Raw genomic sequence first — 17,237 nt, 5'->3', positions numbered from 1 at the left:
TCTCTGCCTCTCTCTTCATGTCTCTTATGAATAAATCATTACAATCTTTCAAAAAAAAGAGAAAATTCAACAGCTATGACGGAAGCTTCCTATGTGCCTTTCCCTATCCTAACCTTCACTGAATAGTGTTGGTCTTTCCTATATATGGCTTTATGTTTTTACTCTATATGCATGTATCCATAAACAGTATCTAGCACTGTTTTCTTAGGAAATAAATAAGTGATTCTGATAAGAGATGAATATCCAGAATATATAGAAAACTCCTAAAACTCAACAACAAAAAAACAAACAGCCTCAAAATGGGCAAAGAATCTGAACAGACATTTTTCCAAAGAAGATGCGTGAACAGCCAAGAAGCACATGATAAGATGCTTAACATCACTAACCATTATGGAAATTCAAATCAAAACTACAAAGAGGCCCCACTTCATATCCATTTGGATAGCTACTATTAAAAGACAGAAAACAATAGGTGTTGGGGAGCTTGGGTGGTTCAGTTGGTTAAGTGGGGAGCTCTTGATTTTGGTTCAGTTCATGATCCCAGGACCCTGGAATTGAGCCCTGAATCAGGCTCCAGACTCAGTGGGGAGTCTCTTGAGGATTCTCTCTCCCATTCCCACTGCCCCTCCTCCTGCTCTCTTCCTTGAATAAATAAATCCTAAAAAAAAAAAAAAAGAAAAGAAAGGAAAAGAAAACAACAAGTGTTAGTGAGGGTATGGAGAACTTGGAACACTTGTAAACTGTTGGTGAGAACGTAAAATGGTATATAGCCTCTTTGAAAAACAGTATAGAGTTTCCTCAAAAAATTAAAAAATAGAATTAGCATATGACCAGCAATTCTACTTCTGGGTATATGCCTAAAAGAAGGGAAAAGCAGGGTCTTGAAGAGCCCCGTGTTCATAGCAGTATTATTTACAATAGTTAAAACATGGAAGCAAGCCAAGTATCCATCAACCAATGAATGGATTTCCAAAATGTGGTATATACATCCCATAGAATATTATTTGACCTTAAAAATGAAGGAGATTCTGTAACATGCTACAATGTGGATGAATTCCGAAAGCATTATGCTAGGTGAAACAAGCCAGTCACAAAAAGACAAATACTGAATAATTCTACTTGTATGAAGTATTTAGAGTAGTCAACATAAAGAAAGTATAATGGTGGTTGCCAGGGGCTGGGGAGAGGGGAAAACAGGGAATTATTCCTTAATAGGTATAGAGTTTCAGATTTATAAGATGAAAAGAGTTATGAAGCTAGGGGATGGGTGCGGATGGATGGGGGATGGGGTGAAAGAGTTATGAAGCTAGGGGATGGGTGAGGATGGATGGGGGATGGGGTGTTGTAATGGCTATACAACAATGGATATATTTAATACCACTGAACTATATGCTTAAAAAGTGTTAAGATGGCAAGTTGTATATGTATTTTAACACAATAAAAGAGAAGAAAGGAAATCCAGTATATCATATATATGTATCATATATAATATATATATATATATCATATCATATATATGATATATATATGCAATGTTATCTTTGGTATATCAGTTGTATCACTCTAAATTTACTTTTTTCACTCGTTATTTCTGAGATTTTTCCAGCATGATAAATCTTTTTTCACTATTTTTTGCTGCTGTATAATCCATCGTGTGAATATATTACAATTTAAAGTGTTTTGGGGCCAGGTAGTCCGGGTGGCTCAATGGTTTAGCGTTGCCTTCAGCCCAGGGCCTGATCCTGGAGTCCCAGGATTGAGTCCCACGTCAGGCTCCCTGCATGAAGCCTGCTTCTCCCTCTGCCTGTGTCTCTACCTCTCTCTCTCTCTCTCTCATGAATAAACAAAATCTTTAAAAAAAAAAGTGTTTTGGGGTACCTGGGTGGCTCAGTTGATTCGGTATCTGCCTTTGACTCAGGCCATGACCTCAAGGCCCGGAATCAAGTCCTGAGTTGGACTCCCTGCTCAGCAGGGAGTCTGCTTCTCCCTCTCCCTCTGCCTGCCATTCCACCTGCTTGTGCTCTCTCTCTCTGTCTCTTGTCTGTCTCCCACTGTCAAATAAGTAAATTAAAAAAGGATTCAAACAAGATCTATTCAATGTTTGTAGCCATATATATGACTCTTAAATCTTTTATTCTAAAACAGCCTTTTTGGGGAACCTGGGGGGCTCAGTCAGTAGGGTGTCTGCTTCTCCCCCTCCCTCTGCCTGTCACTCCCCCTTCCTTGTGCTCTGTCAAATAAATAGATAAAATCTTTAAAGATAGATAAATAAATAAAATAAATAAATAAATCAGCCTTTCCTTCTCCTCCCCACCCATTCCATTCCATAGATGGTTAAAGAAACTGTGATATTTGCCTTACATCCTGAATTTAGTTTGTTGCTTTTGATAGTGTGTTGATCTGGTTGTCTTTTGGTGGGGAGATAAAAGCAAGGATAGGAAATTCGTATGTAGCCCAGTGACCCAGCTTAGTGTTACCAATATGGTACAAGTCTACAAGATGGGCTTCTTGATAAGGATGTAATGGGAAATAGATAACGAGGCCTCTGTAGTATTTTAACAAAAGTGATGTACCTGAATCTAACCCTGAAGAATAAAAAGGACAAATTCAGATTGTGAAATCTTCTACAAGTTCTCTAGACTCTTCAAAAATGTCATGAAAGAAAAAATGAGATGAACACTGACAGGATCCTGGATCACAAACAAAACAAAACTACAGCTATACAAAATATAAATGGACCAATTAGGGAAGTTTAAATATGGAACCATATATATTTAAATATATCAATGTGAAGTTTCTTAGGTGTGATAATAGCATTGTGGCTGTCCTTGTTCTTAGGAGATGCAGGCTTAAGTATTTAGGGGTAAAGTATCAGAATGTCTGCAAGTAACTCTCACATAATTTAGCCAAGAATAAAATATATGGGTGTGTATAAATAATTTGGTAAAGCATATTGACAATTCAAGAATACAGATGAAAGTTGCAAGGATGTTTGTTGCACAATTTTAAAGATTTTATTTATTTATTCATAAGAGACACAGAGAAAAGCTGAGACATAGGTAAAGGGAGAAGCAGGTTCCCTGCGGGGAGCCTGATGCAGGAATGGATCCCAGGACCCCGACAGCTCCAGCCCAAGGCCAGAAGCTCAACCACTGAGCCACCCAGGTGCCCCAAAAACATTTCTATTGGCTTGGAATCTTTCAAAAGAAGAAGTTGTGAAAAAATAAAACACCCTTTGCTCTCAGAGTTGCTGGGCACCCTTAGGTTACATTATTACAACGGGGGCACCTTAGATTAGCAGGTCTTACCATAGCTGACATCGACGCCAATCTCCCTTCTTGTCAAGTACTCCCGTTGCAGGAGCCAGGGTTAGAGGCCTCAAGGGCCGGTCCCTCCTTCCACGCTCTGAAATTCCAAACACTGGAGAAGGAAGAAAAGGAGAGGATGGCTGGCACCCGAGGCTGGCTTGTCTAGGCGCTGCCTCACCCTGGCACCCTCTGCAGTCTGGCACCGCCCCCTCGTGGCCGCCCGAATGTATGCGGCACCCACGCCGGAAGGTGAGCAGGGCCTGCGGCCTTCGCCCCTACCAGGGCACTCCTGGGGAGAGCTCCCCCTGCCGAAGGCCAGCGCTCCAACAATCCCAGCCTGTTTGCCCTAGGACTGCTTTTTTTTTAAAAAGATTTATTTATTCACTTTAATGAGAGTGGGGAGTGGCAGTGGGAGAGGGAGAGAGAAACTTTAGCAGACTCCTCCCTAAGCTCAGAGCCCCATGTGGGGCTGGGGCTCACCATCCGAGGATCATCACCTGATCCAAAACCAAGAGTCAGAAGCTCAACCCACCACAGCACCCAGGGCCTCCAGGACCAGACATCTTAAAGAACACCAACTAGGAGTCGAGCCTGGTGCAAAGTGCTTTACAGATGTTAACTCACTAAATCCTCACAGCATCAGCTCTTCCTTATACGTGGGACTATGGCAGTCCCCATTTTAAGGACAAAATGAGTGGCAGGGAGGGGAGGTGAAGTGCACAAAGACTGTACAGCTACTGTCACATTTTCTAACTCAAGTCCAACGCTGTGCCCATTACAACACAGTTGCTTCTAATGATGATGATGTGATAATTACAACAAAATAGTGGCAAGACACATCTACAGTGCTTTGAGCCAATCACTGTCCAACATGTTAACTCATTTAGTCAACAACAACCCTAGGGGGTAGGTTCTAGTAATGTGCCCATTTTACAGTTGAGGAAATTGAGGTACACAAAATATTAAGAAATTTGTCCCAGGTCACTCAAGAGAGCAAAGTATTGACTAGGAGGGCATCAGGTGGATTTACAATTGTCCATTACCTCTGTCCATAAATTTTTACCAAGCACATACTAGGTGGAGGGCCCTGAGTTAAGATCTGAGTGTGCAGCATGGAGGAGGACAAAATGATGCTATTACCTCGAAACTGAAAAAATTGCAAAGACGAAATCTATTTCCAAGAAATATATTACTGAAAATGAGATCCTCAACAAGGAAAATGGTTTAAATCAGTCAGAAAAAAAAAAAATACTTGAACGACTGACCACCTGTAGGGGAGAAGAGGATAGCTTAAGTAAATACAAACAGGGTCACTGCAACCTGCCAGCAGGGGTAACACACTGGTAAGCCCTAATTTAAGGTTTAGCTGAACATCTGCTTTGAAGAAAAGTAAAAAGAGGGCACTGCCATTTCCCTGAGAAATTCAGAAAAGGGTAGCATTTTATCTTTTTTTTTTTAAGACTTATTTTTTTAGTGGTGAGGTGAGGGGTAGATGGAGAGAATCTCAAGCGGACTCTGCATTGAGCACAGAGCCCCATGTTGGGGCTCAAGCTCAGGACCCTGCAATCTTAACCCAAGCCAAAATCAAGAGTTGGAGAGTTGGACATTTTAACCAATTGAACCACCCAGGTCCCCTTCTTCTTCTTCTTTTTCTTCCTTTTTTTTTTTTTTTTTTGTTTTTGTTTGTTTATTTAGAGAGCTGGAGAGGGGCAAGGGAGAGGGAGAGAATCTAAAGTAGGCTGCACCCCCGGCACAGACCCTAAGAACATGACTTGAGCTCAAATCAAGAGTAGGTGGCTTAACCCACTGAGTCACTCAGGAGTATAGCATGTTAGACATGAATTAAAATTCATACTCTTTTTTTTTTAAGGTTTATTTATTTATTCATGAGAGACAGAGAGAGAGAAAGAGGGAGGCAGAGACACAGGCAGAGGGAGAAGGAGGCTCCACGCAGGGAGCCCGATGTGGGACTCGATCCTGGGACTCCAGGATCATGCCCTGGGCTGAAGGCAGGTGCTAAACCACTGAGCCACCCAGGGATACCAAAATTCTTACTCTTAATTAATAAAATTATCTGGGGATTCAATCTGATTTTTAGAGAATGCCATTTGACCACAAATGCAACTAACTCCTTGCGGCCAAGCCTGGGCCTGTGTGAAGCAGCTGCCATGTGGGGCTCTCAGGCTCTCTTCTCCAGTCCTAGGAAAGCCCACTGCCCCCCTACCTGGTCCTCACCATCTCCCTCCTTCTGGTGCTTCCCAAGCCTGCTGCCACACAGGACTTCTTAGGAAGGCTCTAGACTTAGGCCTGCTGCTTTGTTGTGAGAGATACACCCCTTTCTTACTTGGGTGAGACCCTAGGGCAAAGGAGCCATCTCAGGAAACCAGGCCTAGGGATCCTTGGGTGGCGCAGCGGTTTAGCGCCTGCCTTTGGCCCAGGGCGCGATCCTGGAGACCCGGGATCGAATTCCACGTCGGGCTCCCGGTGCATGGAGCTTGCTTCTCCCTCTGCCTATGTCTCTGCCTCTGTGTGTGTGTGTGTGTGTGACTATCATAAAAAAAAAAAAAAAAAAAAAAGGAAGCCAGGCCTAGCACCCACCAGGAGGGCGCCTGTACTGTACTGTCACTGCCGCTGGGGCTGGAGCATATTCTCAGGACCAGCCCAGGACTGCCCCTCTCTGCCAACAACACACTTCTATTTCTTTTCAGCTTACCTGGTCAAACAAGATACTTGTAGAAATTCTGCAGAAAAATGAAGAGCACAAGGTTTTATTTTCATTAAAAAAAAAAAAAACACGCAAAAAAACCCCCGCATCCCTTTATTAAGGTATAACTGATACACTTTAGCTGTACATAATGTATACACTTTGAGTATCATTTTTTTATTGAAAAATAATTGACAATGTTACAATGTTTTATTAGTTTCAGGTGTACACAATATTGATTCAGTGCTCACAGAGATTACTGTAGTCACCATTTGATGTTATGACAATATTATAGACTATATTCCTTTTGCTGTACTTATCATTTCCCTGACTTATTTTTATAACTGGAACTTTGTACCTCTTAATCCTCTTCATCTATTTTGCCTATCCCTACCACCACCTCCCCTCTGGCAACCACCAGTTTTTGTTCTCTGTATTTAAGAATCTGGGGTTTTGGGGCACCTAGGTGGCTCAGCAGTTGAGCATCTGCCTTTTGCTCAGGGCGCGATCCCACAATCTTGGGATCCAGTCCTGCATCAAGCTCCTTGCATGGAGCCTGCTTCTCTCTCTGCCTATGTCTCTGCCTCTCTCTGTGTGTCTCTCATGAATAAATAAATAAAATCTTAAAAAAAAAAAAGAATCTGGAGTTTCATTTTCATTCTTGCTATTCTTGTTACTATTCTGGTTTATATCCTCCATGAAATGTTGTTTGGACATATTTGAGGAAGGGATAAGGCTAGAAAAAAATGGCTAAGAGTCTTGAATAAGCTAGAGGAGAGAGTTTGGAAAAAAATAAAACAAAAACAAAACAAACAGAACATCCCTAAAAGCAGCTGTATTTCTGATAATTCAGATTAGCAGTACTCAAAGTGCAGTCCTTGGACCAGCAGCGTCAGCATTATCTGGGAACTTTTTAGAACTGCTAATGCTTTGGAACCAACCTGCTGAATGAGAAAATAGCAGCCTGGGGCCCAGAAATCTGTTTCAACCAGTGCTCTAAGATATTCTCATGTATGTTCAAATTTGAAAACCACTGTACTACACAATGACCAAATCTCCTGTGAATTCAGTGGTATTTAAAAAATAAATTATATTTCCCTAGCTGTAACAACATTGACTTGTATTTGACGCATAGTAGAAAGAGGAGCCTGTAAAATGCCTGGTGTGGGGACAGAGTCTTCCCACCCATTATCTCTCCTTTAAGTAACATGTAGTATAAAGTCGAGGCATCCAGGTGGGTTGGGCAATGTCAGGGGTGTGATTCCTTAATCTCTACCCGTCAAAGTGTTTGTGTTGTGAAACTGGAAAATAAATTGAAAGGGGGAAAAGACCCAGAATACCCTTCCCGACAGCTGATTTGGCCTGGCTAAAGGTAGGGGTGGGTGGGCATGAAGGAAAGGATTCCTGTAGCTTGTGCAAGATCCCACCTCACTGAGCAACCTAGAGCTCCCAGGAAGGGTTTCCTGGGGGTATTTTTCTGGCTCCCATCCCTCTGTCCCTTGTCCTCCTCTCTGCATCCCTTTCTTTTTTTAAAGATTTTATTCATTTATTCATGAGAGACAGAGAGAGAGAGAGGCAGAGACACAGGCAGAGGGAGAAGCAGGCTCCATGCAGGGAGCCCAACGTGGGACTCGATCCTAGGTCTCCAGGATCACACCCTGGGCTGAAGGTGGCGCTAAACCACTAAGCCACTCAGGCTGCCCTCCCCATCCCTTTCTGTTCTCCTTCTGACCCCCCTAAACCTCTTTCTATCCAGCTCCAGCTTTTTACTCCTCATCTTTCCCTGCACGGCATCCCCTACACAAGCTCCTGGGTCTCTCATTGCTGACTCAGCAGTACAGAGGTCACCACCTCCTTCTGAGCCCTACAGGTCTCTTCAAGGGCCTCAGTGGCAGAGGACAGAGACTGTGCAGGTGGAGGAAGGTGTGCAGAATCCTGCAGGGCCTGCAGGTAGTTCATAAAACTCCCCAGCATGGAAGCTATTTTTGTCCCACGGAAGGGCCCCAATGCCACAAACTTCTTGGCAGATTCACCACCGCAGTTCTGCTGGGTTGCTGGCTCTTTTGAGTCAGTGAAGTCACCCTCACCTCTGAATTGGGTCCATGAACCAGGAAATGCCACTGACCTGGCAACCTCTGGGTAGACACAGGGACCATTTCTGGGCAGGAGCGTGGTAGGTGAAAGCCATGCCTTTCCAGAAGCTGTAGAACTGCTTCTAGGTTAGGTTGGGGGTGGTGAGGCATGGTGTCTGTGGCTGTAATATCCTGGGATTTCTCTGGGCCAGGGTTGGCATCCAGCCCATTACCCTCTGGTTCAAGCCAGAACCTTTGACCATCTGGTCAAAGATGAAACTTCATCCCTCTACTGACACCACGACTCCTCCCATAAGAGTCAAATTACCCACTGTGATTCCTGGATTTGGGGCATTTGAGTGTTCAGGAGGCCTTTGACATGTTCTCACTGTCTGAATTAATATTTTTTATTTTGTTCTCTCCATTAGCTTGTTAGATACCTGTGGCATTTTGTTTGGACCATTCTTCCAGTATTTTCTCTGCAAAGGTAAAATGCCTTTTTCTCTTTTGCTGCTTTGAATGCTTTCTAGTCTTTTGTTTTTCAAACATTTTACAACGATGTGACTAAGTACTGTCAACTGTCCCTCTGGGAGAGGAGGCATGAAGTATGGTGGGCTTATCGCAGTGAGCTTCCTTTCTCTTTGGTATCTTGGATCCTCAATTCCTGGCTGCTTTGGGAGCTCTCCAGTGCTTTCAAGTAAATATATTTGTATTTTATACAGCTCTTCTAGCTATTTCTAGTAAAAATAGTTTACAACAAGCTATTCTGTTATAGCTAGCAATGGAAGCATCACTGTCTTGGATTTAATTCTGTATGTTAAAGACATAAATAACACTACTGTTTTATACAGTTAATCATTTAGCTTATTCACATTTGACCACTTTCCTTGGGCTTTATTCTTGTGTCTCCAACCATCCATCTGGGATTATTTTCCTTTTGTGTGAAATACGTTTAGAATTTCCTTTCCTTAGGGTCTGCTCATGATGAAATTCCTGGTTTTAGTAGTATAAAAGGGACTTGTGTCTCCATTCCTGAAAGATTTTTGCTATACAGAGTTCTAGATAGGCACATATTTTAAAAACAATGAAGATGTTATTCCTCATTTATTTAGCTTTCATTAATGCTATTGGGAAGTCAGGTGTTACTTCTCTGAAGTTAATTGACCTTTTTGTCTAATTGCTTTTGAGATTTTTATTTACCTTCTACATTCTATTATTTCACCATGATGTATATAGTTGTGGACTTATTTTTATTTATCCTCTTTGAGTTTCATCGGGCTTCTTCAATCTGTAGCTTGGTACGTCCTTTCATCAGTTCTGGAAAACTCCTAGCCATTAACTCTTCAAATATTTCTTATGGTTTTTCTTTATTTCCCCTGGGAATCTGATTAAACTTATGTTGGGCTTTCCTGCCCAATGGTTTCATGTGTTTTACTTAGCCTTATTTCTGCCTCTTCTGTCTCTTGTCTCTTCATCTCACTGTCTCTGCCCACCAGTTTCTGGACAATTTCTTCTTACCTATATTAGAGATGATTAATTCTTTTGTGTGATTTGCTGTTAGACAGGTTTTTATTTTTAATTACCTATTTTTAAATGTTGTTTGGTCACTTCGCCAAATCTGATATGTCAATTTCTTAAGCTTTCTTGGTTTTGTAGATATTTTTAGCTTATTTTCTCTCTTTAAAAATACAAAAGATTGCAATTTTATATTCTTTCTCTGACAAATCCGGAACTTTTGTGTATTTGTTTTCTGCTATTTCTGCATGTGTTTCATGATGTCTTACTTCCCTGAATATTTGGTTATCTTTGAGAATGTGCTGGAAGTTACTAAGAAAAGGTGTGTGTGTGAATACTTGGATGTTTGAGATGACAACAGCTTTCTTTAAAGTATTTCTAAAAAAAAAAAAAAAAAAAAAAGTATTTCTATAAGGTATTGTATTTTCATTTGCTTCGGTCAACGCCTGGGCACACCACTAGTCTGGTCCATCCTGAAGGTTAAGGCTCCTTACACCTCCAAGATAACCTGAATTTGGGAGAAATGCCTATGCCAGTTCAATATTTTCTTGAGGGTACCTTCATTTGTGGTTCTCTGCTCAAATGTGGGGTGATTATTCAGACTCCAAGTTTTCAGCACTTTTATACTTATGTTGTGAGAGAGGCAGTGAGAGCAGGAAGGGGGCAGGGGGAGAATGAGAGAGAGAATCTTAAGCAGGCTCCATGCCCAGCACAGAGCCTAATGTGAGGCTTGATCGCACAACCCTAAGGACATGACTGGAGTCGGAGGCTTAATCGACTGAGCCACCCAGGTGTCCCTACACTTGCACCGCTTATACTTCAAGTCCGCCAACATTAAAGCTGGGATTCTCAGGTGTCTCTTCAGGCAAGAGCAGCCTAAGTGATGGGTGTATGCACTCCGTCTCTTGCTTCCCCTAGAGTCTGGGTCCTGCTTCTCCACGCTCTTGTTAGCTCTCCGCAAGGCTGCCGTTTCTCAACATCTCAACCAGCTCAGGTTATATTCCGTGGGCGAGTGGGCCCAATTACCTAGACCACCACTATTGGGAGTGTGGCCTTCACTCGAGGCTTCATCACCTTCCCTCTGGCCTGCCTGCGCACGACCGTTCCTATCCAGAATGGGGGAGTAGAAAGGAGGAGAGGAAGAGGAGACGCTGCCCGGTTTTACGACCTTGTTTCAGGGGAGTACAAACACACGTCCTCAAGGAAAGCCACACTTTTTCAGAGAGATCAGATACGGTTACCCAGAGTTTCCCCACTTACCTAGAAAATCCCTCCCCGAGCGCCGAGCGCCGGGTCAGCGCCGGAAGACGTCGGCTACGGAGGCGGAAGTGCGCCGCCGCGGAGGCCTTCGGGGAATGTAGTCTCCGGCCGCGCCACGCCTCCCGGGCGCTCCGAGGCCCGAGGTTCGCGCCCGAGCGGACTGCGCTTCCCACCCAGCGCCGTGTAAAGTGGGGGGATGCAAGTGGGCTTCCTTTGACACAGCTTTAGAGGGCACGCCCAGCTCTTCCTGTTATTAATTCGAAATTTGGTGGTGCAAACCCTTCTAACCGGCGTGGTGTCACCATTAAGAGGCCTTCTGACCCCGCGACGCTCTCGTATCCCCCCATCGGGATCCCTGAACCTCAGGGAAAGCAAGTTTGCGCTTCCTTACGGATATAAAACTTACTCTAGGGGATCCCTGGGTGGCGCAGCGGTTTAGCGCCTGCCTTTGGCCCAGGGCGCGATCCTGGAGACCCGGGATCGAATCCCACGTCGGGCTCCTGGTGCATGGAGCCTGCTTCTCCCTCTATGTCTCTGCCTCTCTCTCTCTCTCTCTCTCTCTGTGACTATCATAAATAAATAAAAATTAAAAAAATAAAAAATAAAAAAAATAAAACTTACTCTAGACCGCTGTAAAACTCCAAACTCCTACGTTACCGTCAGGTGCCGCATGCCCTGCTCGCTCCGACGCGCGGGTCCGCCGGGAGCCCCCCCCCCCCGCCCCCGCCCCAACCGGGAGAGATGCGCGGCTGTGTGGCAGCGGCCTTCGGCTTCACCCCAGTGCCCGGCGTCCATTCACAGTGGGGCGCTCTCCTTTCTCTGGGGCCCTGTGCAGCTTTCGCCTTTAAGCCCTCTCCAGGTGGGTCCTGGCCTAGCAGTCCCTGGGATGCAGCCCTAGGTGTGGCTCCTCCCACTCCAACTCCCTTTTCTGGGAGCCTCAGGCAGAGAAAAGGTTTGTCCCGGTTTTCGAGCACACCTCCCCCCCCCCCCCCCCCCCTTCCCCGGCTTCTGGTTTGGTTAGCTCTCCATTCATTCTCGAGGGCCTTGGTTTGGGTTTCAACCATCAATTATATGGTCGCCCTCTTCAGATCTACTGAAATCTCGTCTTGTGATCTTTTCAGGCCCCTGCCTGTGTTTGGTTCCTTTATACACTCTTCAGGGGTACATGGCAAGCTCTCCCAAGAAGGGGGTCTGTTTGCTGGAATGGACACACCAAGCTCTAGTGATTTCAGATGCCCCTAATATCTCGTTATTATTCTCTTGGTGCCGGAGTCTCCTAGTTCCTGTGAAGAGGGCAGAGGCCTCATCTCAGGACAAGGCCCCTCCTCTCTGGATCTGAACTTTGTTATATGCTAACATGTCAGTGGAGGCCCAAGAGCAAGAGATTCTGTAAATCTTACACCTTCTAGAGACTCCTGTGGGACAGGGCATCCAGGCCTTGTGGTACCCTTTAAAATGCAGGAAAACATGAGATTTTACTTTTGGGGTTTTATCAGCAACTCCAAGCCAATAGAAAAGTTCCTGTCAAAGTACCCGTGATAACTCTTCTGAAAACAAGCATTAAACTAAGCATCAAGAACAATTGCTAATTGCGTTTCTTAATACATACAGTAAAACAAAAACCCCAATAATTATTACAATGAATACTTATCTGTTCATAGCACAATAAAATACCATGTATATTTTAGGTCCAAATTTCTCAGTTCCTTTATCCATAAAACTGTCCAAAAGTGTTTTTCAGGAACGCCTGGGTGGTTCAGCGGTTGAGTGTCTGCCTTTGGCTCAGGGCGTGATCCTGGGTCCTAGGATCGAGTCCCACATCAGGCTCCCTGAGTGGAACGTGCTTCTATCTCTGCCTATGTCTCTGCCTCTTTCTCGCTCTCATCAATCAATCAATCAATCAATCAATCAATCTTTTTTAAAAAGTGCCTTTCCAAAGTTACAAGGTTTTTACTGAAATTTATTAGGAAAAATCAGTTTTCTTCTTCCACCAACTACTGCAAATAATCACTTGGGTTCTATTTCTACTACAGGAAGCCTTCTGCTCTGCTCCCTTGCTCTTCCCCCTTTCTAATTGGTCCCTAAGGAGACATTTATAGGGATTGGCAATGACTTTGCTTGGTCTTGACAGTGCCAAGACCCTTTTCTTTGTTCTTAGGCTTAGATCAGCTTCTCACCCTTGAGAAAATGAATGCCCATTTTCCTTCTCCTAAATCCTTCAGGCATGCTGGATGTACTGGTCAAACAGGCTCCTTCCCTGAGGAACCAAACAGGTGGCTTTGTGGGTTGAGGGACCCGATAAGTGCAAGGAGACAGATTTTAACTGTAAAAGAGTTTAAACATTCAGAGATACATGTAGGACAAATATGTATGCAACATTCTCTTTTAACATGTTAATATTTTGCCATGTTTGCTTTTAAAATGACAGTTTAAGCTTCCTTTTATTCCATCCTACCCTTTTCCCCTGTAGCTCCAGAGGAAACCACTCTGAAGTTGTATTTTAATACTTTCCTACTTTTACTTCATATGAGTTTATTAAAAATGGGTTTTAATATTTTTAAAGTTATAACATCACACTTTATGTATCCCTTATTTTCAACATTAGCCTTAGTAATACAGGTAGAGCCAGTGCAACCATTTATTACATATTTGAGTATTTCCTGTGCTGAGGACACAACACTAAGATACAAATGTTGCTGCCCTGTATCACCAAACTGTTCATTTACTATTTGTGCACTTTTCTGTAGGTTATGCTTCAGTGAAATTTACCCTCCCTCCTCCCCTCCAAATCCCTACTCTCAGTTTACCTTCTAGAGGAGGACATTTAATAATCAAGTAAAATATTTAGGTGGTGCTTGAAGTATTATGGAAAAAAATGAAGCTGAGAAGGGGGATGGGGTGTGCCAAGGAAGAGGCATGCTATTTTGGCAGGGTAGTCAAAAAGGGGCTGTTAAGAAAAATCTTGGGCAAAGATTTTCAGGAGATGATGGACTAAATTATGTGACATGTAGGGCAAATGGACTCCAGAAAAGGGAACAGCAAAAGTACAGACTCTGAGATAGAAGCTTGTTGTGTGTTACTGCAAGGGAGGTCAGTGGGTCCAGAGCAGTGAGAAGAAAGATATGGTGAGTCAGAGAGATAATACCAGGTGGTAGGTGGTAGTAATACTACATAGAGCTTTTACTTTCATTTTTATTCAGTGACATGGAAACCTATTTGAGGACTTTGAGCAGACGAATGACACGATCTTAGATTATTATAGCATCATTCTAGCTGCTAAACTGCAACCACAGGGAGGCAAGGATGGAAGGATAGCTACCAATCAGGAGGCTGTTGCAAATATTTGGGCCAGAGATGGTTGATGATGATGACTTGAGCTAGCGTGGGAAAGGGAACAAGAAAATGGTCATCCGCATCCATCCTGATAGTTAGCAGATGGGACTTACTGAAGCTTGGATGTGGGGTGCAAAAGAAAAGAATCAAGAACGGTTTCCCAGTTTGGGACCTGCGCAACAGGAAAAGTAGGATCTTTTCCCAAAAGGAAAGGCTGAGGAAAGAACATGATTATGATAGGGCTGGGAGGGACAGATTATGAATTAGTTCATCTTTGGACACATTAAATTCAAAGTATGTTAGATATCCAGCAGAGATGTCACATAGCAGTCAATTATGTAAGTCTGGAATCCTGGGCTAGGATACAAACTTTGAGGTTGCCAGCAAGTAGATATATAAGCCATGAGACAGGATGAAAGTCACAATGAGAGTGCCTATAGAAAAAGAGAAGTCTAAAGATTGAGCCCTAGAAGAATTCTCATGTCTGGAGAAACAAACAAAAAACTGGAAGAAGTAGCTACCAATAAAGTACGAGGAAAAGTGTGATAACCCAGAAGCCAAGTGAAAAAAATGTCAAGGGTGAGGAAGTGATGAACTGTACCAAATAATGCTGAAAGGTCAAATAAAATGACTGGAAAAAGACCAGTGCCCTTCAGCCAGAAGAGAAACAAAGACCTGATTAGGAATATTCCTCTTAAGTGAAACAAGAAATGGGAGTGGCAAGTGGAGAGGGATGCAGTACATATATTTACAAATACATATATTTAAGATGAGAAAACTACACCATTGGGAAAGATTCAGTAGACTGGGGGAAGAAAAGATGCTGAGGACACTTCTAAGAACGATGTCCTAGTTTAAGGATAGGATCTAATACAAGAGGAGAGAAGTTGGCCTTAGATAAGAGAACCAAGTGTCACCCGTAGGAAGAGGAAGGAAAGGAAGAACACAGAGACAAGATGCACACAGGTGATAGTAGTTATCTTCTGATTGCTTTCATTTCTCAGTTACCTAGGAAACCAGGCCACCAGCTGAGTGAGGCCTGGGTGAAATGCTGGAGCTTGAGAAGAGAGAAGCTGTAGAATTATAGTTCAGGAGGCAAGGAACTTAGTAGACTGGGACAATGACTGGACTAGGGAAACAAATGCTTGAGGCTGGAAGTCAGGAATTTAAAATGGGACCAGTCACTGTGGCTGTTTTTCTGCAGCCACATCTAGCCATGTGGAGGACAGGAGTGGTATAGGCAGAACTAGAATGTTTTTATTTTTATTTTTGGCAAGATGCTCTGGTTCCTTCATCTTAATATTGCATTAAATTATAAGAATATGCCACAATATATTAATAATTTATTAACCCCTTCACTTACTGATAGACATCTATGCTGTGTCCATGTCTTTACTATTTCAGACAATGCGGCAATCCTTGCTCATGTTTTTGTGCTCACACAGGAGAATTTCTAATCTAGGATATATATCTAGAAGTGGAATTGCTGGGCCATGAGGTATGCCTAGCTTCACTATTACTGGATATTGCCAAATTACTCTTACAAATGACTATACCAATTTATCCTCTCGTCAGCAGTGTACACAGGTTCTCATTTTCCCCCTGCCAGACTTCTAAATTTGTGCCAGCCTAATGGGTATGAAATATTATTTTATTGCCTTCTTTTGCAAAATTCTGATTTCAAGATTGAGCACCTTTTCATTTATAAGCCAGCCTTTGTCTAACCACAGATCTCCATTCCATTGCTCACTTAGCAAGATTATATTACATACTTACTAGGTGTCTGCATTGTGATTAGTAGGGGAACAAAAAAGTTACCAAAACATAGACCCTGCTTTCCTGTAACTCACAACCTAGTGTGAGGGAAAAACCAAATAATCACAAATACAAACTGTGGTAACATAAAGCACATTAATAGTAATCTATGAAAATTTAAAAGAGGGTGATCAATTTAGTTGAGATCTATATCTTCAAAAGATAAAAGCAATGTTATTATAAAAACCAATACCAAAACCAATCCAAATGTGACCCTACAGTAAGGGACTTATGGAGCTCTTGGGACTGTATAGTAACATGAAAAATATTTATGAAAAATGGTGCTTTTCAAAAAACTACAAGACTTACTCATGGTATGGGCAAATATAAATAATAACTTGATATATTAAGGTATGAGGGTTATGGGTGATTTTAGGTCATTTAATTTACTAGTCAGGGAAAGTGTTCCAAAGCCCTTTACCATTTTGTCTTTGCTTGGTCTCCAACCTAACCTATCACCGTATCCTTTCATCTACTCCTCCCCCAAACAATGCTGCATTATATGCAGCTCCTTGAACATAACAGGGCTCTGGAGACAAGAGTTAGAGGTAAAAAGCCATGCCTTTGGGAAGCCCCGGTGGCTCAGCGGTTTAGCGCCGCCTTCAGCCCCGCGTCGGGCTCCCTGAATGGAGCCTGCTTCTCCCTCTGCCTGTCTCTGCCTCTCTCTCTGTTTCTCATGAATAAATAGATAAATCTTAAAAAAAAAATAAATAAATAAAATAAAAAGCTATGCCTTTGTAGCCAGTCCTGGGTTCAAAACCTGAATTTGCATGGGAAATACTACCTTAAGGGAATTAATTTACCTCTCTGGCCACCCCAACCCCCATTAGAAAACAAGGATACATGTATTAGGTTTCTTTAATGCAAACAACAGAAATCTGACAGATTGGCTTAATCAAAAAGGGGTAAATTGGACTGACAGTGTGGAGTCCACTGAATCCCAGGAAGGGTTTCAGAAAGTGAGTCAGGTCCAAGGACCCCAGGATTAGAAATGAGAACACCATCGTGTCAGCTGCATCCTCTTCTAAAACAGACCTCCCCTCTGATAAAGAACTAACTGCACTTTAAGCAGTTCTAGACCTTCACTTTTCCAGCCTAGCAACACAAAATTAAAATATCCCTGCCAAATCTATTTTGAACATTATCTGGCAAAGGACTCTGGCTCAACTAGGTCACAAGCTTGCTCCTAAAACTATCACTGAGCCCCAGGGCTGTTGACTTGTGTTCCTG

The 17,237-nt window shown here is 42.9% G+C and overlaps 1 long non-coding RNA gene across 3 annotated transcripts in view; it reads right to left on the bottom strand.

Moving 5' to 3' along the window:
* Nucleotides 1-11,264, bottom strand: part of LOC144308059 (uncharacterized) — a 51,187-nt gene extending 39,923 nt beyond the window's left edge. The window contains exons 1-3 of one of the 3 annotated variants that reach the window (XR_013374700.1): nt 10,860-11,263; nt 3,309-3,420; nt 635-658 (exon numbers count right to left, since the gene is read on the bottom strand). This is a non-coding gene — a long non-coding RNA (uncharacterized LOC144308059). Of the gene's footprint in view, nt 1-634; nt 659-3,308; nt 3,421-6,021; nt 6,050-10,859 lie in introns of those variants that run through there. The other 2 variants (XR_013374695.1, XR_013374694.1) reach the window with 2 other exon arrangements.
* Nucleotides 11,265-17,237: the final 5,973 nt, after the last annotated feature.

This window comes from Canis aureus, chromosome 3, assembly GCF_053574225.1.
Source record: "Canis aureus isolate CA01 chromosome 3, VMU_Caureus_v.1.0, whole genome shotgun sequence".
NCBI lineage: Eukaryota > Metazoa > Chordata > Mammalia > Carnivora > Canidae > Canis > Canis aureus.
Note: the sequence above shows the minus strand (reverse complement) of the source record. Positions and strands in the feature narration are given on the sequence as shown.